The sequence below is a fragment of the Pseudophryne corroboree genome, chromosome 1, assembly GCF_028390025.1.
Source record: "Pseudophryne corroboree isolate aPseCor3 chromosome 1, aPseCor3.hap2, whole genome shotgun sequence".
Classification (NCBI taxonomy): Eukaryota; Metazoa; Chordata; class Amphibia; order Anura; family Myobatrachidae; genus Pseudophryne; species Pseudophryne corroboree.
The window spans coordinates 1,201,601,069-1,201,626,972 of NC_086444.1; the positions used below are offsets into that span (position 1 = coordinate 1,201,601,069).

The following is a 25,904-nucleotide window of genomic DNA, read 5'->3' on the forward strand; positions in this document are numbered from 1 at the left end:
GCCTGACGTCAGCTCCGTCCTGGATGATCGCAGCGGGTGAGTAAGTCCTGAGCTGTGCAGAGACTGTGCAGCTCTCTGCACAAGCGAGAATTCAGAAACACTGGGATGGGCTGTACCAGCGAATTGGAAATGCTGCAATGGAGTTGCAGGAACAGCCCTTCAGGAATGCTGGGATAGGATGTACCAGCGAATTGAAAATGCTGCAAGGATAAACTGAGCAGCCCTTCAGGAACACTGGGATTGGCTGTACCGGTGAATCTGGATATGCTGTGATGATGAACTGAGCAGCCCTTCAGGATTACTGGGATTGGCTGTACCGGTGAATCTGGATATGCTGCAATGATGAACTGAGCAGCCCTTCAGGATCAATGTGATTGGCTGTACTGGTGGATCTGGATATGCTGCAATGCTGAGCTGAGCAGAGCAGCTGAACTGGATAACTCAGAAAGCCAGGGAGTGCTGGAGATGGAAACTGCACTTGTCTTGAATTCAACAGGAGAGTCTGGTGCTCACAACAGGTTTATAGACAAGAAAGCACTAGCTATTCGCCTGTGCTGGGATTCAGGATTTACACCCCTGGCTTGCAGCTGATTGGTGGTGATGAACACATGACTGTGAACTGTTTCTTGATTGGACTATGGGTGGTCAGCTGATCAGAACTGTCATGGCTCCGTCCATGACTGGTTTTGGAGGGAACTGCCGGCGTGGAGTGGGCAGTGGAGACTGACCATGACCGCTAGGCCTGGGAGCGCTGGTAATGGAGACACAGCAGCAGACAGTGCAGGATTTCAGCAGGGGTGTATCTTCCTATTGGCCAGGATGGCGCTGGCCAAGGAGGGGGCGCCGCCCGGCAGTGTCACCCGCGCCAGGGGGTAGAATGACATAGTAGTTGTCACTGAGTACATCCCTTAGCAGTGCTCATCCACTGCCAGACTCTCAGAAGCGTATTGCACTCTGACACTCTCTGTGACTACAGTCACAATCATGGGGAATATAGCCGGGGAGCGGGGCACTTCAAGGTATGGGGAGGGGCGAGGCACCTCCTCTTCCTCATCCCCTCCCCTCCCCTTCTCATTGGTCCCACGCGGTCTGTCACCAAACACCAGCCACTACAATCAGCACCAGTCAGCAGTGCAGCATGAGCATACCTGTACATTTTCTGTGGTACCGTAGCTGCACTGCATGGTCTATCCTGGCAATCTGGATCACAGCTTACAAAGAGCTCTGTATGGAGAGGTATCTAGACCAGTGACTGCCTGTCCAGCTGTGTTGAGACTACAAGTCCCAGCACACCTTGTCAACTGGATTTGCTGGGACATATAGTGCCATCACCCCTAGAGAGGGTTTTTTAATTGTATGTATGTGTGCATATATCCCCTCGGTGTCCCTGTCCGCACCCTTCTTGTAATTCCCCCTCAGTGTCCCTGCCCGCACCATCCCTGTAACTGTCGCCTCAGTGACCCTGCCCATACACTCCTGTAATTACCTCTCAGTGTCCCTGCCTGCACCCTCCCTGTAATTCCCCCTCAGTGTCCCTGCCCGCACCATCCCTGTAACTGTCGCCTCAGTGACCCTGCCCATACACTCCTGTAATTACCTCTCAGTGTCCCTGCCTGCACCCTCCCTGTAATTCCCCCTCAGTGTCCCTGCCCGCACCATCCCTGTAACTGCCGCCTCAGTGACCCTGCCCATACACTCCTGTAATTACCTCTCAGTGTCCCTGCCTGCACCCTTCCCATAATTTCCCCTCAGTGTCCCTGCCCGCACCCTCCCCTGTAATTCCCTCTCAGTGTCCCTACCAGCACCCTAACCGTAATTCCCCCTCAGTGTCCCTGCCTGCACACTTCTTGTAATTCCCTCAGTCTCCCTGCCTGCACCCTCCCCGTAATTCCATCTCAGTGTCCCTGCCTGCACCCTCCCTGTAATTCTCCCTCAGTGTTCCTGACCTCAGCCTCCCTGTAACTCCCCCCCTTAGAGTCCCTGCCCGCACACTGCTGTAATTCCCTCTCAGTGTCCCTTCCCGCACCCTCCCTGTAATTGCCCCTCAGTGTCCTTGACCTCAGCCTCTCTGTAGCCCTTCCTTCTCATTTTCCCTACCCAAATCCTCCCTGTAATTCCCCCTTAGTGTCCCTGACCTCAGCCTCCCTGGGACTCCCCCCCTCTGTGTCTCTGCCCACACCCTCCTGTAATTCCCCCTCAGTGTCCCTGCCCGCACACTCCTGTAATTCCCCCTCAGTGTCCCTGCCCACACCCTCCCTGTAATTGCCCCTCAGTGTCCCTGCCCACACCCTCCCTGTAATTCTCCCTCAGTGTCCCTGACCTCAGCCTGTCTGTAACTCCCGCCTCTGTGTCCCTAGTTGTGGGAGGCGCCAGTTCCTTACTTTGCCAGAGGCGCTCAGACCCCTAGATACACCCCTGGATTTCAGATAGACCTGCAGATGACGGACAGTACCTCAGAGTGCGGCGCAGGTAAGAGAGTGCGCTGCTGGGGAGTGCTGATTACCTCAGTTTTGTGACACTAGGTCACTACTATGGGGCATAATACTAACTAGGGCACTACTACGGGTCATAACATGAACAACTGCTGTGGATAGGTGTCTCTCTAAAAGCATTGGGACAGCAGCCCCTTCAATATTCTGCTATGGGGCCCACAAAATTCTAGTTACACTCCTGCATAGACTCCGCTGTTTTCCCCAATATAAGATCCACAGCTCATACACACGTAACACGAAAACTTTGACTGGCATTAGAAAAATTAAGTAGTTTTGCCAGCTGAAGTTTAGTGCGCGGTGCAATGTGACGGAGCGGCAGCATTTACCCACTCACACAGATCAGTCTCCGCTGTACGCCTTGTGTTTATTCTTTGAATACTTTACATCTACCCCGGGATGAGCTGAGGAGATCCTGAGCGTCTCTTCAACGCATAATAAAATGAAATGTCATTCGAGCGGTGGGTCACTCACACTCGTTATATTTACACCCAAGTAAAACATTATTTCACACTCCGCTCAGTCATGTAAGTAATAGTAGCCCGTACTTACACTAGTATAATACCCCTCTTCCTCTACCCAAATAGGACACATGGTAACATGGCCAAAAATGTACATTTTCATGACTCAAACTAATTCAAGGAATGAAAGCACTTGCTTTATATCTTAATGCATACAGTTATACATGAGAGAGTAATAAATGTAATTGATGATGATGATGATGATAATATTTTGAATTGGGGCCGGCAGTTAACCAAGTAGAGTGCAGGGGTTCAGTATGAGTTACCGATAGACCAACAACCTCACCTTTTCCCAACCCTAACCCTCCTTTTTGAGTGCCTAGCTCTAACCCTCCCTTCCCCGATGCCTAACCCTAACCCTACCTGCTTGGTGCCTAACCCTAACCCTGCCTCTGACTTGCAGAGTGCAGCCATTGTCTCTTCTGCAGAGCAGCCTGGCGCATCCTTTCGGTGCTCTGGGCACGCACCCTGCAGTCTGCACAGCTGCTTGGAGCATGCTCAGGACACTACAGGAATTGCTGCACTTTTCTAGTACAGGGTAAGCAACAGTTTTCCTTTATTACTGGCTGGCGCCAGAGAAAGTAAGGTTAATACTGTATCATTTTCTGATTCATATAAAAACCAGAAATGTATTATGATATTATCCTTTATTTTTATGGCGCCACAAGGGGTCTGCAGCGCCTCACATAATACATAGACAAAAGCAGTGCAAACAAAGCAAGAAAAAACTTGCAGAAGTATTGCAGTACATAGAAACATACAATGTGACGGCAGATAAGAACCACTTGGCCTATCTAGTCTGCCTCTTGTTTTTCCCTTTAGATAATCTCAACCCTTTTTGATCCTTATTTCTTTGTAAGGATATCCATAGTCATATGCCTATGTTTAAACTGCTCTATTGTCTTAGCCTCTACCACCTCTGCTGGGAGGCTATTCCACTTATCCACTACCCTTTCTGTGAATTCTATTTTCCTTACATTTCCAGTCCACTGAACATCCCTCCCTCTAGTCTCTTTTGTGATGTAGGCCATGTACAATTTCAGTTGCCCTTCTTTGTACTCTCTGTAATGTATTTAGGGGGTCATTCCGACCCGTTCTTCGCTGCAGTGTAAATGGGTCAGAACTGCGCATGCATGGCGCCCGCAATGCGCATGCGTGTCGTTGCCCAGCAACAGCCGTCACCGGGCAACGACCAGAAGAAAGAAGAAAGTGATCGCGGGGAGGCGTTGCGGGGCGGATACTCACCATTTTCCGGGCATGGAAATCCGAACGCAAGCGTGTCCAGGCATTTGGAGGGCAGTTGTCTGACGTCAATTCCGGGACCATTGTCGCTGGATCCGTCGCATAGGGTAAGTAAGTCTGACCCTGGTCTTGTTTTGCAGGAAACTTTTTTAGCATAGCAGGGCTGCACAAGCGATCACAGCCCTGCTATGCTAAAATACACTCCCCCATAGGCGGCGTCTAGTTGAACGCACGAGCAGCAAAAAGTTGCTATGTGCGATCAACTCGGAATGACCAACCTTATATCCTTCTGGAGATGTGGCCTCCAGAACTGGGCACAGTAATACAGATGACCTTGAGTGCATGTCCTCGTGCTCTAATACATATATATTGAGATATATATATATATATATATATATATATATATATATACACACACACACACACACACACACACACACACACACACACACACACACACACACACACAAACACAGTGGGGATTGAAAGTTTGGGCACTCCAGGCAAAAATTCATTTTAATGTGCAAATAGAAGCCAATGAAAGATGGAAAAATCTCCAAAAGGCATCAAATTACAGATTAGACATTCTTATAACATGTCAAAAAAAGTTTGATTTTATTTCCATCATTTACACTTTCAAAAGAACAGAAAACAAAAAATGGTGTCTGCAAAAGTTTGGGCACCCTGCAGAGTTAATACCTTGTACTGCCTCCTTTGGCAAGTATCACAGCTTGTAAACGCTTTTTGTAGGCAGCCAAGAGTCTATCAATTCTTGTTTGAGGTATCTTCACCCATTCTTCCTTACAAAAGTCTTCCAGTTCTTTGAGATTCCTGGGCTGTCTGTGACGCACTGCTCTTTTAAGGTCTATCCCTAGATTTTCAATTATGTCGAGGTCAGGAGATTGTGAAGGCCATGGCAAAACCTACAGTAATCTGTAATTTGATGCCTTTTGGAGATTTTTCCATCTTTCCTTGGCTTCTTTTTGCACATTAAAATTATTTTTTGCCTGGGGTGCCCAAACTTTCAATCCCCACTGTATATATATATATATATATATATATATAGACTAGTGATGAGCGGGTTCGATTCCTCGGGATCCGAACCCCCCCGAACTTCACCCATTTTACACGGCCCCGAGGCAGACTCGACTCTTCCCGCCTTGCTCAATTAACCCGAGCGCGCCCGAACGTCATCATCCCGCTGTCGTATTCTCGCGAGATTTGTATTCTATATAAGGAGCCGCGCGTCGCCGCCATTTTCACTCGTGCTTTGGAGATGATAGCGAGAGGACGTGGCTGCGTTCTCTCAGTTTCTGTTTTCAGTGTGCTGCAAATATCTGTGCTCAGTGTGCTGAAAATATCTACGTTCTCTGCCTGAAAAACGCTCCATATCTGTGCGGCATTGTAGTATATAGTAGGAGGACAGTGCAGAATTTTGCTGTGACCACCAGTATATATATAGCAGTACGGTACAGTAGTCCACTGCTCTACCTCTGTGTCGTCAAGTATACTATCCATCCATACAAATGCTGCATTTTAGTTGTGCGCAGTATATAGTAGGAGGACAGTGCAGAATTTTGCTAACAACCAGTATATATATATAGCAGTACGGTACAGTAGTCCACTGCTCTACCTCTGTGTTGTCAAGTATACTATCCATCCATACCTGTGCTGCATTTTAGTTGTGCGCAGTATATAGTAGGAGGACAGTGCAGAATTTTGCTGTGACCACCAGTATATATATATAGCAGTACGGTACAGTAGTCCACTGCTCTACCTCTGTGTCGTCAAGTATTCTGTCCATCCATACCTGTGCAGCATTTTAGTTGTGCGCAGTATATAGTAGGAGGACAATGCAGAATTTTGCTGACCACCAGTATATATATAGCAGTACAGTACAGTAGTCCACTGCTCTACCTCTGTGTCGTCAAGTATACTATCCATCCATACCTGTACTGCATTTTAGTTGTGCGCAGTATATAGTAGGAGGACAGTGCAGAATTTTGCTGACCACCAGTATATATATAGCAGTACGGTACAGTAGTCCACTGCTCTACCTCTGTGTCAAGTATACTATCCATCCATACCTGTGCTGCATTTTAGTTGTGCGCAGTATATAGTAGGAGAACAGTGCAGAATTTTGCTGACCACCAGTATATATATAGCAGTACAGTACAGTAGTCCACTGCTCTACCTCTGTGTCGTCAAGTATACTATCCATCCATACCTGTGCTGCATTTTAGTTGTGCGCAGTATATAGTAGGAGGACAATGCAGAATTTTGCTGACCACCAGTATATATATAGCAGTACGGTACAGTAGTCCACTGCTCTACCTCTGTGTCGTCAAGTATACTATCCATCCATACCTGTGCTGCATTTTAGTTGTGCGCAGTATAAAGTAGGAGGACAGTGCAGAATTTTGCTGACCACCAGTATATATATAGCAGTACGGTACAGTAGGCCATTGCTATTGATATATATTACTGGCATATAATTCCACACATTAAAAAATGGAGAACAAAAATGTGGAGGGTAAAATAGGGAAAGATCACCTCGTGCTGAAGCTGCTGCCACTAGTCATGGCCGAGACGATTAAATGCCATCAACGTCGTCTGCCAAGGCCGAGGCCCAATGTCATAGTAGAGAGCATGACAAATTCAAAAAACAAAAGTTCAGTAAAATGATCCAAAAATCATGCACGGAGTGGCAAGGAACGGCTGAGGCCCTGGCCTATGTTCATGGCTAGTGGTTCAGCTTCACATGAGGATGGAAGCACTCATCCTCCCGCTAGAAAAATGAAAAGACTTAAGCTGGCAAAAGCACAGCAAAGAACTGTACGTTCTTCTAAATCACAAATCCCCAAGGAGAGTCCAATTGTGTCGGTTGCGATGCCTGACCTTCCCAACACTGGACGGGAAGAGGTGGCGCCTTCCACCATTTGCACGCCCCCTGCAAGTGCTGGAAGGAGCACCCGCAGTCCAGTTCCTGATAGTCAAATTGAAGATGTCACTGTTGAAGTACACCAGGATGAGGATATGGGTGTTGCTGGCGCTGAGGAGGAAATTGACAAGGAGGATTCTGATGGTGAGGTGGTTTGTTTAAGTCAGGCACCCGGGGAGACACCTGTTGTCCGTGGGACGAATATGGCCATTGACATGCCTGGTCAAATTACAAAAAAAAATCACCTCTTCGGTGTGGAATTATTTTAACAGAAATGCGGACAACAGGTGTCAAGCCGTGGGTTGCCTTTGTCAAGCTGTAATAAGTAAGGGTAAGGACATAACCACCTAGGAACATCCTTCCTTATACGTCACCTGGAGCGCATTCATCAGAAGTCATTGACAAGTTCAAAAACTTTGGGTGACAGCGGAAGCAGTCCACTGACAACTAAATCCCTTCCTCTTGTAACCAAGCTCCTGCAAACCACACCACCAACTCCCTCAGTGCCAATTTCCTCATTAGACAGGAAAGCCAATAGTCCTGCAGGCCATGTCACTGGCAAGTCTGACGAGTCCTCTCCTGCCTGGGATTCCTCCGATGCATGCTTGAGTGTAACGCCTACTTCTGCTGGCGCTGCTGTTGTTGCTGCTGGGAGTCGATCGTCATCCTAGAGGGGAAGTCGGAAGACCACTTGTACTACTTCCAGTAAGCAATTGACTGTCCAACAGTCCTTTGCGAGGAAGATGAAATATCACAGCAGTCATCCTGCTGCAAAGCAGATAACTCAGGCCATGGCAGCCTGGATGGTGTTAAACGTGTTTCCCGTTTTTACCGTTAATTCATAGGGAATTAGACAATTTATTGAGTTAGTGTGTCCTCGGTACCAAATACCATCTAGGTTCCACTTCTCTAGGCAGGCGATACCGAGAATGTACACAGACCTCAGAAAAAGAGTCACCAGTGTCCTAAAAAATGCAGTTGTACCCAATGTCCACTTAACCATGGACATGTGGACAAGTGGAGCAGGGCAGACTCATGACTATATGACTGTGACAGCCCACTGGGTAGATGTATTGCCTCCCGCAGCAAGAACAGCAGCGGCGGCACAGAGTAGCAGAATCTCGCAAATGCCAACTCGTTCCTAGGCAGGCTACGCTTTGTATCACCGCTTTCCATAAGAGGCACACAGCTGACAACCTCTTACGGAAACTGAGGAACATCATCGCAGAATGGCTTACCCCAATTGGACTCTCCTGGGGATTTGTGACATCGGACAACGCCACCAATATTGTGCGTGCATTACATGTGGGCAAATTCCAGCACGTCCCATGTTTTGCACATACATTGAATTTGGTGGTGCAGAATTATTTAAAAAAACGACAGGGGCGTGCAAGAGATGCTGTCGGTGGCCCGAAGAATTGCGGGCCACTTTCGGCATTCAGCCACCGCGTGCCGAAGACTGGAGCACCAGCAAACACTCCTGAACCTGCCCCGCCATCATCTGAATCAAGCGGTGGTAACAAGGTGGAATTTAACCCTCTATATGCTTCAGAGGATGGCGGAGCAGCAAAAGGCCATTCAAGCCTATACAGCTGCCTACAATATAGGCAAAGGAGGGGGAATGCACCTGACTCAAGCGCAGTGGAGAATGATTTCAACGTTGTGCAAGGTTCTGTAACCCTTTGAACTTGCCACACGTGAAGTCAGTTCAGACACTGCCAGCCTGAGTCAGGTCATTCCCCTCATCAGGCTTTTGCAGAAGAAGCTGTAGAGATTGAAGGAGGAGCTAAAACGGAGCGATTACGCTAGGCATGTGGGACTTGTGGATGGAGCCCTTAATTCGCTTAACCAGGATTCACGGGTGGTCAATCTGTTGAAATCAGAGCACTACATTTTGGCCACCGTGCTCGATCCTAGGTTTAAAGCCTACGTTGTATCTCTCTTTCCAGCAGACACAAGTCTGCAGAGGTGCAAAGACCTGCTGGTGGGACACTTGTCAAGTCAAGCGGAACGTGACCCGTCAACAGCTCCTCCTTCACATTCTCCCGCAACTGGGGCTGCGAGGAAAAGGCTAAGAATTCCGAGCCCATCCGCTGGCGGTGATGCAGGGCAGTCAGGAGCGAGTGCTGACATCTGGTCCGGACTGAAGGACCTGCCAACGATTACTGACATGTCATCTACTGTCACTGCATATGATTCTGTCACCATTGAAAGAATGGTGGAGGATTATATGAGTGACCGCATCTAAGTAGGCACGTCAGACAGTCCGTACGTATACTGGCAGGAAAAAGAGGCAATTTGGAGGCCCTTGCACAAACTGGCTTTATTTTACCTAAGTTGCCCCCCCCTCCAGTGTGTACTCCGAAAGAGTGTTTAGTGCAGCAGCTCACCTTGTCAGCAATCGGCGTACGAGGTTACTTCCAGAAAATGTGGAGAAGATGATGTTCATCAAAATGAATTATAATCAATTCCTCCGTGGAGACATTCACCAGCAATTGCCTCCAGAAAGTACACAGGGACCTGGGATGGTGGATTCCAGTGGGGACGAATTTATACTCTGTGAGGAGGGGGATGTACACAGTGAAAGGGGTGAGGAACCGGACGATGAGGAGGAGGTGGACATCTTGCCTCTGTAGAGCCAGTTTGTGCAAGGAGAGATTGATTGCTTCTTTTTTGGTGGGGGCCCAAACTAACCAGTCATTTCAGTCACAGTCGTGTGGCAGACCCTGTCGCTGAAATGATGGGTTTGTTAAAGTGTGCATGTCCTGTTTATACAACATAAAGGTGGGTGGGAGGGCCCAAGGACAATTCCATCTTGCACCTCTTTTTTCTTTAATTTATCTTTGCATCATGTGCTGTTTGGGGACTATTTTTCGAAGTGCCATCCTGTCTGACACTGCAGTGCCACTCTTAGATGGGCCAGGTATTTGTGTCGGCCACTTGGGTCGCTTAGCTTAGCCATCCAGCGACCTTGGTGCACCTCTTTTTTTCTTTGCATCATGTGCTGTTTGGGGACTATTTTTTAAATCTGCCATCCTGTCTGACACTGCAGTGCCACTCCTAGATGGGCCAGGTGTTTGTGTCGGCCACTTGGGTCGCTTAGCTTAGTCATCCAGCGACCTCGGTGCAAATTTTAGGACTAAAAATAATATTGTGAGGTGTGAGGTGTTCAGAATAGACTGGAAATGAGTGGAAATTATGGTTATTGAGGTTATAATACTATGGAATCAAAATGACCCCCAAATTCTATGATTTAAGCTGTTTTTGAGGGGTTTTTGTAAAAAAACACCCGAATCCAAAACACACCCGAATCCGACAAAAAAATTTCAGTGAGGTTTTGCCAAAACGCGTCCGAATCCAAAACCAAAACACAAAACCCAAAAAATTTCCGGTGCACATCACTAAAAAAAATTGGGCACGGACTAACAGCAGATGGTTCGGCGAGTGTAAGGGTTAGGCTATGGGAGGTGAGGTTAGGAATAGGCACTAGAGTAAGGGTTAGAGTAAGGCTATGAGGACATACACATGAGGGGGGCACAAAACAGAACATACAGAGGGAGGCATGTGGACTGTCTGATGGTCCTTAAAAGAGACATGTGAGAAACACCTGGGCCTGAGGAACCTATTTCTCTATGTTTGTTCCCCCTCATATCAAAAGCTGGCTACCGCACTAACGAAGAGAGGGTGGGAGCCAGGATGACATGGTTTTCTGAGAAGTTCAGGAGTAAAGCCAAGTAAAGCAGAGCTGGAGTCAGCGGAAGTCAAGCAGAAGTGTATGAAGGGAAATCTGGAACAGCTTTTCATATTATCAGGTAGCAGGGGATTGGCTGCAGCCAGGAAGTGGGTGGAGAGTAGGCACATTCATGTACACTGAGGATGGGAGGGGCCTAAATAAACATCTGCTCAACTGGTTAGAATCATAACACCTGGGATGAAATCCAACATACATGTCCCGACATTCACTCAACATACACCATTTAACCCTTTTTTCTGCTTTTTATAGGAAATCACCTGAAACATGAAGTCTTTCCTATCTATAAACATCTAAATACACTATTAATCATTGGGAGGGCTGTCCAGGGGGTACTGCAATCTGTCCCGACATTTTTCCCTACTTTTCATCTAGTCTGGTGCAGCAAACTAAAATCAATGTCAGCTCCCATTGAGAGTGAGACCAACATTGGGGGTCATTCTGACCTGAACACTCACTGCAGTTCTTTGCAGCACAGCGTTCAGGTCAGAACTGCGCATGCACCCGCGCCGCAGTGCGCCGGCGCATGGCTGACAGCCGACGACTGTCATTGCCTAGCAATCGCCTCTGCCTGATGGTGGTCGCTGGGCGGGAGGGGGCGGCAAGGCGGCTGCATGACATCACACGCAGCGGCTGCGAGCCAGGCAGCGACGAGTAGCTCCCGGCCAGCGCACAAAAGCTGCGCTGGCCGGGAGCTACTCCTGAAGTACAAAAGCATCGCCGCTGTGCGATGCTTTTGTACTTTAGCGACGGTGCAGGGACCGACATGCGGGGTGGGCTAGCCCTGTGCTGGGCGTCCCCCCGCATGTCTGTGTTCCTGATCGTAGCTGTGCACAGCTACGATCAACTCGGAATCACCCCCACTAACTTAAAGCAGATTTCTAAATGAAAAGCAAAAAGTTTCGGCTCCTGGTTTTTAACCCACATTAAGCATTTTTTTGGCCAACCAGCCACAGTGCAAAGGTGATACAAAACCACCACAACACAGCAGTACTCTAGAGAGGATGCTGACGGACTGGCACTATGAGACCAGTGCGGGTGTAAAGGATGAGGCAGGTTCTGTCAGATCATTGACGACACAGAACAACCTCCAGGCATTTGGCAGCATGGAGGGGACAGATGCACCTTACAGCCCGGATAATGTGACTTTAGTGACCTGAAACACCGCACAATAAAAATATAACGACGTAATTTCAATATTATCTTTGCTATCTGTCTATAAAACACTACAGCTAAAGATCGTTATTTTTTTTTATCCATCCCGAAATCTTACGGTCGCAGTATGTAGAAAGTAGAGGTTATTTTCTATTATGCTGTATTGCTATAGTGCCTTCTCCTCCTCCTGTAGCAAGGGGTTTTTCATTTTTTTATTTTTTTTTGGCTACCCGCAAGTGCAAGCTTCATCCATTTATAAAGTGTTTAAATAGATTGCTATCTAGCTGCTTAGGCGCTTAAAAGATGATTAAACCATAAATAATGTATACAATACGTTCCTTTTAGGGAAAGATGACCTCGGAGTTGGTTCACTCAATGAGGAAGAATCGTAATTTCATCCAGTTATATTATGTCGTAGTTATTCGTACATGTAGAATAAAAAATAATAACATGCAATGTGTAATATTGTTTATAGTCCAATGTTAACATAAATTGTAGGCAAATGGTATATTTTGTAGATAGTAGTGATCTCGTAATGTCTTGCGTACCCCACTCACACTGAAATAGGTGTTAGTGTGCCCATAAAGGTATCTTTTACACAGTGGTGTTCACAACTTCCAGGTAACCAGACATCAGATTGTGTAAAAGATACCTTTATGGGCACACTAACACCTATTTCAGTGTGAGTGGGGTACGCAAGACATTACGAGATCACTACTATCTACAAAATATACCATTTGCCTACAATTTATGTTAACATTGGACTATAAACAATATTACACATTGCATGCTATTATTTTTTATTCTACATGTACGAATAACTACGACATTATATAACTGGATGAAATTACGATTCTTCCTCATTGAGTGAACCAACTCCGAGGTCATCTTTCCCTAAAAGGAACGTATTGTATACATTATTTATGGTTTAATCATCTTTTAAGCGCCTAGGACACAGTTTAGTGTCTACTTTTTGTGTATATTTGTGTTCTATAAATGTGGTGACATTTATTTTGACATTAGAAGTGTACAGGCAGCTTTGCGCCTAAAGAACTCGCTTGACTGTTTCTTCATATTTGCAATCTAGCTGCTTAGCCTGTGTGCTACTGTATACCGCAGGTGGCTGTATATCTATGGGCAATGTGATCACACAACTGGATGAACAAATTGGAAAAATCGGACAGTAGCATTCAGACTGTTAAATCGATGGTCAAAAACCAATACATACTATAGCAACACATAGAAAAATGACAAATACACTACAGGTCAAAAGTTTTAACACTCTCCCAGTTTTCCAGATTTAATTGAAAGCAAAACAATTCAAGTCCAGTGAATGGTATAAAGGTAAGTAGTAAACTGCTATAGGTTAAAAAGAAAAAGTTTAGGTTAGGAAAACTGAACAATAACGTCAAATTCAGTGTTATAAAATATGCCTTTTTCAGGGAACAAGTAATGGCTTTATAATGTATAGCCAGAGCCGACCCTAGGCATAGGCAAACTAGGCAAATGCCTAGGGCATTTGGAATATCTAGGGGCACAAGCAGCTTCTGCTGATTAAAATGATATGCAGCATGCCTATATTCTGTGTGCGACTGCGGCTGTATCTGCATACGAAATGCTACGTTACAGTGTATTCCAAGAAATCACTGTAACATAGCATGTCGTATGCAGATACAGCCACAGTCTACAGAATATAGGCATGCTGCATATCATTTTAATCAGCAGAAGCTGCTTGTGCATTCTAGTCACATAGCAACACTAATAAGATGCATATAAAGCAAAAAAGGCCCCTGACATTAGCAGAGCTGACCGGGAGCTGCCAGTTGACTCACGCCAGGCATCTCCTGCTGCATAGCGTATTGAAGCAAGATGTATGATGTATGAGGACACATCTGTATCCAAGCAGAGGCAGAGGTCACAGTTTTAGCAGCTGTGTGAGTGCTGTTTGCAGGTGGGCTGATTGTGCACTAGTGTTCGGCATATGTGTAAGGGGCATTATGTGTGATTTCTTAGTTTTTTATTTTGAATAAATTAGCAAAAATCTAAAAAAAAAACCTTTTTTCATGTTGTCATTATGGGGTATTGTGTGTAGAATTTTGAGGGAAAAAAATGAATGTATTCCAGTTTAGAATAAGGCTGTAACGTAACAAAATGTGGAAAAAGTGAAGCGCTGTGAATACTGTCCGGATGCACTGTAGATGAAACAGACAGAGCCTCCTTCTTCCTAATGGACACAGAAATGTAGCATGGAGCACTGGTGCCTAAAGAGTACTGTATGTGTTATTGTGATACCCCTGGATCTAATAGGAGCCAGTGGACAGTGCTATGTAAGATGCTGCCACTAGATGGTGCTGAAGAGATAAGGAGATAAGCTGGTAACAGAAAGAGCGGATTTGTGGGTGCACATGCAGTGCAGTTGGAGAGACACTGAGGAGTGGAGCTGGAGAGCAGGGTGAGGTGCTACAGGCCTGTGAGCTAGGACTGGGCAAAGAAAGATGCTGAGGTGGTACCAAATTCCAGGGCCATTGAATACCTGCGATACATTCCTGGCCTTGGATGCAGTGGGTAACGCCATTTCCAATGATATTACCCTGTAGAATCCTATGGGCTTCTCTCCGTGTTTCCCCCTGAGAGGGATCCAACCGGGGTCCCTACCAGCACCCCCCAAGGCATGTGCATCGACATATGAGCAGAAAGACTCCTGAGCCCTAAACCCAGAAGTCCTTCTATTGCAAAGGACAACTCTTCCTGGGAAAACTGTAATTTGAGACTTTTTTCAAGCAAACAGCGCTTTATGCTTGTGATCCTGCCCAGTGAGACTTTCATATCTACTAGTATTATGTGTTTTTGAGTGAAAGTTTTCCTTTAATCCAAATCCATTCTTCGGCCTGACTTATAGATGCTTCCATTGGCTCACAGAAGTGTCTGTCTGGCCCGTAAACCCTATACAGTTCATTCAGTGGCGGAACTAGCGAGCGGTGGGCCCAGGTGCAACAAAATGCTTTGCCCCCCCCCCCCCCTCATCCCATTCAAGTCCACCCCCTCACCCCTGGAGAGGATCTGGTGAGGGGGACCTGCTCAGGGCCAGAGAAAAGGATACCTAGCAACAGTGCCGTAACTAGACATTTTAGCACTGTGTGCAAGAAACGGCAACGGAGCCCCACCCCTGCATGCAAAACAGGGGCAGTGCGCGCCGTAGGCGCGCGCAAAAAATATAGGGGCGTGGCTTCGTGGGGAAGGGGTGTGTCCACAAAATAATACCAATTCATATAACGGTGCACAGTAGCCTCCATTATTCAAATTACGCCGCACAGTAGCACCACTACACCAGGTAGAGACCCTTTTACACATTAAGGCAGACAGCGTCCCCCTTTTTACACGTTACGGCAGACAGCGTCCGCCTTTTTACACATTAAGGCAGACAGCGTCCCCCTTTTTACACATTACGGCAGACAGCGCCCCCCTTTTTACACATAACGGCAGACAGCATGTCCGTTTTACACATTATGGCAGACAGCGTGCCCTTTTTACACATTACGGCAGACAGCGTGCCCTTTTTACACATTACGGCAGACAGCGTCCCCTTTTTATACATTACGGCAGACAGCGTGCCCTTTTTACACATTACGGCAGACAGCGTCCCCCTTTTTACACATTACGGCAGACAGCGTCCTTTTTACACATTACGACAGACAGCGTCCCCCTTTTTAAACATTACGGCAGACAGCGTCCCCTTTTTACACATTACGGCAGACAGCGTCCCCCTTTTTACACATTACGGCAGACAGCGTCCCCTTTTTACACATTACGGCAGACAGCATCCCCTTTTTACACATTACGGCAGACAGCGTCCCCCTTTTTACACATTACGGCAGACAGCGTGCCCTTTTTACACATTACGGCAGACAGCGTCCCCCTTTTTACACATTACGGCAAACAGCGTCCCCTTTTTACACATTACGACAGACAGCGTCCCCCTTTTTACACATTACGGCAGACAGCGTCCCCTTTTTACACATTACGGCAGACAGCGTCCCCCTTTTTACACATTACGGCAGACAGCGTCCCCCTTTTTACACATTACGGCAGACAGCGCCCCCTTTTTACACATTACGGCAGACAGCGTCCCCTTTTTACACATTACGGCAGACAGCGTCCCCCTTTTTACACATTACGGCAGAGAGCGTCCCCCTTTTTACATATTACGGCAGACAGAAAAGAAAGAAATAATTATACTTACTCTCTCCAGTCAGGCTCCTCGTGCAGCTTCTGGCAGAGATCCAGGGCAGGAGAGCAGGAGGAGGAGGGAGGTGGAGGAGGGAGCCGCAGCAGCGCTGTGTAATTGGTGGAGGCGCTGCTGCTGTCCCTTTCCTTCACCATAGGCTGTTTTCCGCCGCTGTAAATGCTGGGATGCGCTACCCAGCATTCACAGCGGCGGCGGGTAGCCTATGGTGAAGGACAGGGACAGCAACAGCAGCGCCTGCACCAGTTACACAGCGCTGCTGCAGCTCCCTCCTCACCCCCCCCCCCCCCCCATGGCCGCTGCGCTCCGCTCCCCGGCGACGGCTGTGTGCAAGGCACTGCCTGCACTGGCGGTAGTTCCGCCACTGAGTTCATTCATGGGGAATTAATTCACGCATGTGCATGTTTTGGTCCATGCATTGAATAGACTTGGTGCCACGAATGCAAGCAGAGTACATATTGGGGGTCATTCCGAGTTGATCGCTCGCTAGCAACTTTTTGCAGCGCTGCGATCAGATAGTCGCCGCCCACGGGGGAGTGTATTTTAGCTTTGCAAGTGTGCAAACGCTTTTGCAGCCGACGGCACCAATTTTTTTTTTTGCAGTTTCTGAGAAGCTCTGGACTTACTCAGCCGCTGCGATCACTTCAGTCTCTTTGGTCCCGAAATTGACGTCAGACACCCGCCCTGCAAACGCTAGGACACGCCTGCGTTTTTACAAACACTCCCAGAAAATGGTCAGTTGACACCCACAAACGCCTTCTTCCTGTCAATCACCTTGCGATCGGCTGTGCGAATGGATTCTTCGTTAAATCCATCGCCCAGCACCGATCTGCTTTGTACCCGTACGACGCGCCTGCGCATTGCGGTGCATACGCATGTGCAGTTTTGCCAAGTTTTGACCTGATCACAGCGCTGCAAAAAGTTGCTAGCGAGCGATCAACTTGGAATGACTCCCACTATCGCTTCGCCACGGTGGCCTTCCTACCTGTGTGTTCAGATTGCGCCTGACCTTGGCTGTCAGAAGGACGCTGCTCCTGGACCCCACAGACGTCATCGGAGACGTGTGCCAGGTACCAGACATCCTGATCGGAGCGGTGTAAAATATTCATGTGTTCTCTAAAAAGACTGTTTGCTCTTGTATGATTCCATCTGATTTGGCTTTTAATCTCCTTTTGGAGCAAATACTTCCAGTGATTATTAGACAAACACCAAAACCTGTAAGAGGTAATGTGTTTTCTAAAAAAAAACGACTCCCCGCGACCCCCCTCTCCCTCTCCTACATTCCCAATCAGGGTGATTATCGGTGATTGCGTTAGGCCCTCTCCAGCGACCACGGAGTGTGCCTATTCTGGGGAACAGTGTTACATAGGTTTTTTTTTATTTGAAGTATCTGAGATTAATACTGACGTTTAAATTTACAGTCGCAGAAGAAAACCCAGCGAGCACACAGAGACCATTGATCAGTATGCAGTGCATTTTGCGTCCTTGTGAATGAGCCCTAAAGCTACGACTACAAGGGTCAGATTCTGGGATGGGCGCAATATGTTGTTAGCGTAGTAGAGTGATTTGCTTTTGCACTGCGCATGCGTCAAAGTTGCACTGCGTACCACAGCCATTGATTAGCTATAATTCTAAGGAAAAAAAAATTCCCCCATGATTCTGTTTGAAATCAATAGTTGATGTCCAATTGTCATCAAGATGTGTCTACAAGAAAACATCCACCAAGTAGCAATGGAGATCACCCATGTACCCGGGCAGTTGGGTAGAGGTCAGTGGTGTATCCCTATTTCTACCCCTTGTGTGCTGAAAACTTGCAGATATAGCAGACGACTCAAAAAGCGGCCACTGAGTTGCCACCCCCCCTCTTGACGGTAAGCACAAGTGGTAGCGGGAGTATGGGCTCATATGGGTCCCCTCCCTATGCCCAGTCACATGCTTTTACTAGCTTAAAAAAAAAAACAGTTAAAGATCGAACAGCAGAATCTCGATGGCCAGAATCCCGACACATCCTGGTATTTTCACCCTAATCCAGCCCACCCGCAGCCTAACCCTAAACTCCCCTACTCACAGTCTAACCCTCATCCTCTCCTCCCACAGCCTAACCCTACTCTCCCCCACCCCTGTATCATAACCATATCCCCTCCCCCAACCCTGCAGCCTAACTCTAAACTCCCCCACCCCTGTGTCACTGGCCTAGACTGAGGGTGTTGTGAACTCGGGGATTCTTCCGATGGTTGGGAAGAGGAACCACAACTGAGTTGGAGAAGGGAGGGTCTGATATAGGATCTCCTCATACAGGACGCTGACAGTGGAGTTTGATGAAATAAGAAAGAGCTTTATTGCGAAAGAGAACAACTTAAAGTCAAATGCCAACGAAATAAATGAAGCGAAAGTCCAGACCCAATGGAGGGTTAAGTGAGCAGTAATGGGGATGCTGGTAATTGAAGAACTGTGGGTGATGTTGAAAGTCACTGATAACCTGTGGACCTTATGATTGATGATTATTAGCACGGATGGTTGAAGAACTTGTAAATGGAGACTGAGACGCTGTGGATGTGAGGAAACTGAAGTGCAGGGGTTTCTGACGCTGTGGATCTGTAGAATTTGAGAACGGAGACTGAGACGCTGATGAAGTGAGGAATTGAAGTGCAGGGGTTTGAGACGCTGTTGGACTATGGAACTTGTGAACGGAGACTTGAGACGCTGATTCCTAGGAGCACGGATGACTAGAACGCAGGAAGGTTTCCGGCCGCTGAATACACCGAAGCCGGAGCAGTGAACTGGCAGCTGGAAATGCCGGAGGCACTGGGGTACGACTGCAGGAATCCTTGCCGGAAACAGGAGCACTGGCATCTACGTCAGGGAAGACGATACTCAGGCCCTGAAGCTCTGTCTGGCGTCTGACTTTGAATCTCCCGCCAGCCCTGGATTGGCAGAGCAGTCTGATGACGTCACCCGCCCCCCGTCCACGCGACGCCGGGTGTCATGGCGGCGCCCATGCCCCGGAGAGCCGCCGGTAGCCGCGCCAACCAGACGCCGGAGCCCGTGGCCCACCGAAGGCAGAGGCCGCAACAGCGACCAGCAGACACGCAGGGGTAAGCGCGGCGAACGCCGCCTCTGGTGTGTGACACCCTGCACCTAACTCTAACCTCCCCCAACCCTGCACCTAACTCTAACCTCCCCCAACCCTGCACCTAACTCTAACCTCCCCCACCCCTGCAGCATAACTCTAACCTCCCCCACCCCTGCAGCATAACTCTAACCTCCCCCACCCCTGCAGCATAACTCTAACCTCCCCCACCCCTGCAGCCTAACTCTAAACTCCCCCACCCCTGCAGCCTAACTCTCAGGGCCGTTTCTTGGGGCAGGCGAGCAGTGCAACCGCACTGGGCGCCCGCCGCGGCACTAACTGTGGTTTCCTGCTTCCCCCTCCTATTTCTCCCCGAGTAACCCGCTCGTGGGGCGGAGTTTCACGGAATGACGCGTTTGCGTCGTTACGTCACGACGCAACCCCGTCACTCCGCGAAACTCCCCCTCCCGAGCGGAGTACAGAGGGGGATCCAAGGTAGGAAGAGGGAAAGGCCGGCGCGAGGAGCGACTGGTGAGGCGGACAGAAGAGCGGTAATCGCCTCTGTAAGTATTCTCTCTCTCTCTCTCTCTCAATGTGTAAAATGGGGACACCTGCCATAATGTGTGAAATGGGGACTCTTGCCTGCCGTAGTGTGGGGATTTAATGTATCAAAGGCATTGCGGTGTGTGGCATAATATGGTGCAGGGGGCATTACTGTGTGGGGCTTAATATGGTAGAATTTTTCTTTCCTGTGGGGGTCGTGATCTGTTGAAGCAGGGTCAAAAACTGGATTGTGAGGTAGTCTTTTTCAGACGAGGCCATGCCCATTTAGATGAGGCCACACCCATTTAGATGAGACCACGCCCCCTTGCCGGGAGCGCACGCAAGTTTTGTTTGTTTTTAATCTGGGGGGGCACATTTTTTATGTCATGGGGGGGCGCATTTTTAAATCTCGCACTGGGCGCCAAATTGGCTAGAAACAGCCCTGCTAACTCTAAACTCCCCCACCCCTGCAGCCTAACTCTAACCTCCCCCATCCCTGCAACCAAACTCTAACCTCCCCCACCCCTGCACCTAACTCTAACCTCCTCCAACCCTGCACCCAACTCTAACCTCCCCCAACCCTGCACCTAACTCTAACCTCCCCCAACCCTGCACCTAACTCTAACCTCCCTCACCCCTGCAACCTAACTCTAACCTCCCCCACCCCTGCAGCATAACTCTAACCTCCCCCACCCCTGCAGCCTAACTCTAACCTCCCCCACCCCTGCACCTAACTCTAACCTCCTCCAACCCTGAAGCCTAACTCTAACCTCCCCCACCCCTGCAGCATAACTCTAACCTCCCCCACCCCTGCAGCCTAACTCTAAACTCCCCCACCCCTGCAGCCTAACTCTAAACTCCCCCACCCCTGCAGCCTAACTCTAACCTCCCCCACCCCTGCAACCAAACTCTAACCTCCCCCACCCCTGCAACCAAACTCTAACCTCCCCCACCCCTGCAACCAAACTCTAACCTCCCCCACCCCTGCACCTAACTCTAACCTCCCCCAACCCTGCAGCCTGTCTCTAACCTCCCCCACCCCTGCAGCATAACTCTAACCTCCCTCAACCCTGCAGCCTAACTCTAACCTCCCCCACCCCTGCAGCATAACTCTAACCTCTCCCACCCCTGCAGCCTAACTCTAACCTCCCCCACCCCTGCAGCCTAACTCTAACCTCCCCCACCCCTGCAGCCTAACTCTAACCTCCCCCACCCCTGCAGCCTAACTCTAAGCTCCCCCACCCTGCAGCCTAACTCTAACCTCCCCCACCCCTGCAGCCTAACTCTAAACTTCCCCACCCCTGCATCCTAACTCTAACCTCCCCCACCCCTGCACCTAACTCTATCCCCCCCACCCCTGCAGCATAACTCTATCCTCCCCCACCCCTGCACCTAACTCTATCCTCCCCCACCCCTGCACCTAACTCTAACCTCCCCCACCCCTGCAGCATAACTCTAACCTCCCCCACCCCTGCAGCCTAACTCTAACCTCCCCCACCCCTGCAGCCTAACTTTAACCTCCCTCACCCCTGCAGCATAACTCTAACCTCCCCCACCCCTGCACCTAACTCTCAGCATAACTCTAACCTCCCCCACCCCTGCACCTAACTCTAACCTCCCCCACCCCTGCAGCCTAACTCTAACCTCCCCCACCCCTGCAGCCTAACTCTAACCTCCCCCACCCCTGCAACCTAACTCTAACCTCCCCCACCCCTGCAACCTAACTCTAACCTCCCCCACCCCTGCAACCTAACTCTAACCTCCCCCACCCCTGCAACCTAACTCTAACCTCTCCCACCCCTGCAACCTAACTCTAACCTCCCCCACCCCTGCAACCTAACTCTAACCTCCCCCACCCCTGTAACCTAACTCTAACCTCCCCCACCCCTGTAACCTAACTCTAACCTCCCCCACCCCTGCAACCTAACTCTAACCTCCCCCACCCCTGCAACCTAACTCTAACCTCCTCCACCCCTGCACCTAACTCTAACCTCCTCCACCCCTGCACCTAACTGTAACCTCCCCCACCCCTGCAGCATAACTCTAACCTCCCCCACCCCTGCAGCATAACTCTAACCTCCCCCACCCCTGCACCTAACTCTAACCTCCCCCACCCCTGCACCTAACTCTAACCTCCTCCACCCCTGCGCCTAACTGTAACCTCCCCTACCCCTGCAGCATAACTCTAACCTCCCCCACCCCTGCAGCATAACTCTAACCTCCCCCACCCCTGCACCTAACTCTAACCTCCCCCACCCCTGCAGCCTAACTCTAACCTCCCCCAACCCTGCACCTAACTCTAACCTCCCCCACCCCTGCAACCTAACTCTAACCTCCTCCACCCCTGCACCTAACTCTAACCTCCTCCACCCCTGCACCTAACTGTAACCTCCCCCACCCCTGCAGCATAACTCTAACCTCCCCCACCCCTGCAGCATAACTCTAACCTCCCCCACCCCTGCACCTAACTCTAACCTCCCCCACCCCTGCAGCATAACTCTAACCTCCCCCACCCCTGCAGCATAACTCTAACCTCCCCCACCCCTGCACCTAACTCTAACCTCCCCCACCCCTGCAGCCTAACTCTAACCTCCCCCAACCCTGCACCTAACTCTAACCTCCCCCACCCCTGCAACCTAACTCTAACCTCCCCCACCCCTGCAATCTAACTCTAACCTCCCCCACCCCTGCAACATAACTCTAACCTCCCCCACCCCTGCACCTAACTCTAACCTCCCCCACCCCTGCACCTAACTCTAACCTCCCCCACCCCTGCAGCCTAACTCTAACCTCCCCCACCCCTGCAACCTAACTCTAACCTCCCCCACCCCTGCAACCTAACTCTAACCTCCCCCACCCCTGCAGCCAAACTCTAACCTCCCCCACCCCTGCAGCCTAACTCTAAACTTCCCCATCCCCGCAGCCTAACCCCATCCCAGTACTTACCTCCAGGATGTGTCAGTCTTCTGACTGTCAGGATCTTCACTGCCAGGATTTTGAACGCATCCCAAATGTCAGTTTTTGTTTTTAGTAAAGGAATTATTCCTGTCCCATTATAATCAATCAAATGAATGTTGCATTACTTGGTATGTCTTCGAAAAAGGAACTCAAGTATGCTTACAACAGCAATCTATCCCAATTAAACTAAAATGAATTTGTAAGTAGCTTTTAATGTTTACATTGCCTTTTGGTGGAAATACAGCACTTGGTGCATTTTGGTGGAAATACAGCACTTGGTGCATTTTGGTGGAAATACAGCACTTGGTGCATTTTGGTGGAAATACAGCACTTGGTGCATTTCGGTGGAAATACAGCACTTGGTAGTGGGGGTGATTCAGACCTGATTGTAGATGTGCTAAAATTTAGCACATCTACGATCAGCTTCCCTGATATGCGGGGGGACAGCCAGCACAGGGCTAGTCCGCCCCGCATATCAGGCCCTACCCCGTCGTACAAGTACAAAAGCACTTTTGTACTGTAGGAGTAGCTCCCTGTCAGCGCAGATCCTGCACACTGGCAGGGAGCTACTCATTGCTGCCCAGGTCGCAGCGGCTGTGTGTGATGTCCCGCTGCCGCCGTGGCCTACCCCCCCAGCAGTCCGGGCACGCCTGCATTGCCCGGACCACGCCCCTTAAACGGTGCCCAAACGCCGCTGTCAATCAGGCAGAGGTGACACCTACATGTCTAAAACAGAATCCAGACAATTATTGTATCAATGAATTTGAGCATTAACTGTTCCTTCTTCCTTTGACTCATTTTCTCCAACAAATCTTTACTAGAGCTTTCTGTCCATCCATGGTTACATATTTATCACAATCCGCATTTTCTCCGGCTGGGTCCACAGGTATCCACAGGATAACATTGGGATATGCCGGAGCGACAGCGGAAATGGCACCAAACGGTCACTAGCTTTCTGGCCTCCCAGGATGCATCGGGGCTTCTCCATATAATCCCGCCCGCTGACTCAGTCAAATCAGTCTTTTGTTTGGTGCGGCAGGAGCCGGACCATGGTCACAGGGCTGCAGTTAATAGCAGCCTGAAGCTTTTATTATTTTATTTTTATAGTTTTTTTGAGTGACTTTTCTTAACAGCGTCTTAAACGCATGCTAGAAAGAGTCGCTCCAACAACTCTCCACCGGGTCGCAACAACGCTTACCTTCGCGGTACAGTGCTGTCTCGGCGGGCGTCTGTGTCGGATGATTCTAGCAGGTCCAGCAGACGTTACCAGGCTGTGGCCGGAGCATGGGGAGAAGGTAAGTCATCGGTTTCCTCTTACTGGGGGGTACCGGACACAGCTTCACTGTATTGGAGGAGACTACAAACAGTGGTTGATGCGCCGCCACTCTTAAGTGCAACAGCGCTATGCTTTAGGGATCATAGGCGCCAGGACTAGGTTGAGGCCGTGATCCTTAGAGTTTAAGTCAATGGGGGGAGTTAGACGCTCTCCTGGTCGCCCCTCCCCCAAGTTCATGACCAGTTTCCGCGCATCTCCCGTCCATGAACTAATGACCTCACTTCCGTCTCAGACGCTACCACAAGGGTACTCGGTCGCAGCTTAGACACTGCGGTTGTGTACACTAGAGTTGCACCCTAGACCGAGTCACAGACCGTAGCGTCTGCATACACTTATCGTTCACTGAGCGTCTGTGTCCGTTAGTGAGCGTCTGTGTCTCTCATCAGTTATCAGAGCGGCAGTGTACACTAGTAGCGTCTGAATCCACTCAGCGTCTTTCGAGCGCATTGAGCGATCATGGAAGTGTGGTGAGTCTCCCTGTATCCCACTCTACTGAGAAAGGGTTATACGGTACTAAAATTATTTATACTTGTTAGTATGAATTGTTAATTTTGGTACACAATGCATATGATGCCTTACAGTACTGTTGTTTTCTGCATAATAATGTCTGAAATACTTGTTATAAGAGCTGTTATAAAAACACAAATACAGTAATTGTACTCCTACTTACTTGTAAAGTAATGTTTGTGATTGATTATATTCTCATATGACAATGTCTAATATTTAACATGTGACTGACTGCTAGTGTGATGGCTGACTTTTATATGTCTGTCAGTATTGTTTCTGAACCTCAAATCAGGTACACGGATTGTGGTCAGATTGATATCACTTCTATATCTATATAAGTGATTTTCTCTATCGTCCTAGTGGATGCTGGGGTTCCTGAAAGGACCATGGGGAATAGCGGCTCCGCAGGAGACAGGGCACAAAAAGTAAAGCTTTTTCCGATCAGGTGGTGTGCACTGGCTCCTCCCCCTATGACCCTCCTCCAGACTCCAGTTAGATTTTTGTGCCCGGCCGAGAAGGGTGCAATCTAGGTGGCTCTCCTAAAGAGCTGCTTAGAAAAAGTTTAGCTAGGTTTTTTATTTTACAGTGATTCCTGCTGGCAACAGGATCACTGCAGCGAGGGACTGAGGGGAGAAGGAGTCAACTCACCTGCGTGCAGGATGGATTGGCTTCTTGGCTACTGGACATCAAGCTCCAGAGGGACGATCACAGGTACAGCCTGGATGGTCACCGGAGCCGCGCCGCCGGCCCCCTTGCAGATGCTGAAGTCAGAAGAGGTCCAGAATCGGCGGCTGAAGACTCCTGCAGTCTTCTAAAGGTAGCGCACAGCACTGCAGCTGTGCGCCATTTTCCTCTCAGCACACTTCACACGGCAGTCACTGAGGGTGCAGGGCGCTGGGAGGGGGGCGCCCTGGGAGGCAAATGAGTACCTATAAAGGCTAAAAATACCTCACATATAGCCCTAGAGGCTATATGGAGATATTTAACCCCTGCCTAATTTGTCTAAATAGCGGGAGACGAGCCCGCCGGAAAAGGGGCGGGGCCTATCTCCTCAGCACACGGCGCCATTTCCTCTCACAGCTCCGCTGGTCAGGACGGCTCCCAAGTCTCTCCCCTGCACTGCACTACAGAAACAGGGTAAAACAGAG

The 25,904-nt window shown here is 49.2% G+C and overlaps 1 protein-coding gene across 3 annotated transcripts in view; it reads left to right on the forward strand.

Annotated features, from left to right (window-relative positions):
* The first annotated feature begins 675 nt into the window (after nt 1–675).
* Nucleotides 676–25,904, forward strand: part of LOC135019383 (progonadoliberin-2) — a 179,031-nt gene continuing 153,802 nt past the window's right edge. The window contains exons 1-2 of one of the 3 annotated variants that reach the window (XM_063953116.1): nt 676–754; nt 2,358–2,469. The gene's annotated coding sequence lies outside the window, so the exon portion shown is untranslated. Of the gene's footprint in view, nt 755–1,835; nt 2,470–25,904 lie in introns of those variants that run through there. The other 2 variants (XM_063953107.1, XM_063953124.1) reach the window with 2 other exon arrangements.